The 478-nt window shown below is 40.6% G+C and overlaps 1 protein-coding gene and 1 long non-coding RNA gene across 7 annotated transcripts in view; one reads left to right on the forward strand and one right to left on the reverse strand.

The window, feature by feature from the left end:
• The window catches only part of LOC111874170 (sodium channel and clathrin linker 1), an 18,136-nt gene that overhangs the window by 4,856 nt on the left and 12,802 nt on the right, over nt 1–478 (reverse strand). The window lies entirely within an intron of this gene.
• Nucleotides 1–478, forward strand: part of LOC117283062 — a 10,035-nt gene that overhangs the window by 2,744 nt on the left and 6,813 nt on the right. The window lies entirely within an intron of this gene.

The raw sequence follows: 478 nt of genomic DNA on the forward strand, positions 1-478 counted from the left end.
CGATTAGGGTTATAAAGTGTGAAACCCCGCAACTGTGTGATAATTAATTGTAGCCGTTATTTGTAGATTGTTAAATAAACCCAATTAACCATCTCTACGGCGTCTTCGGTAACCAGAGACACGTTACACTGGTGTCAGAAGTGGGATTGGAACTTACACACGTGACCGACGGGATTTGAACTTACACACGTGATCAACGAGATTCGAACTCAAGACACGTGACAATTTGGTGTCAGAATTTTTACGAACTTAAACACGCCTGACAAATAATTGAATTATTGTGCATTGAGAATTTTACTGCTACAAAATGGAGATGCAGCAAATGATGGAAATGCTTCTCAAGGAAATCAGAGCTAGCCAAGAAAAAACGGAGGCAAAACTTGACGCCGATAGGAAGAAAGACAAAGAAGAGATGGAGGACAGTAGGAGGAAAGAGAAGGAAGAAATGAAGGCCGATAGAAAGAAAGACAAAGAAGAG

This window comes from Cryptotermes secundus, unplaced genomic scaffold (assembly GCF_002891405.2).
Source record: "Cryptotermes secundus unplaced genomic scaffold, Csec_1.0 scaffold26, whole genome shotgun sequence".
Classification (NCBI taxonomy): domain Eukaryota; kingdom Metazoa; phylum Arthropoda; class Insecta; order Blattodea; family Kalotermitidae; genus Cryptotermes; species Cryptotermes secundus.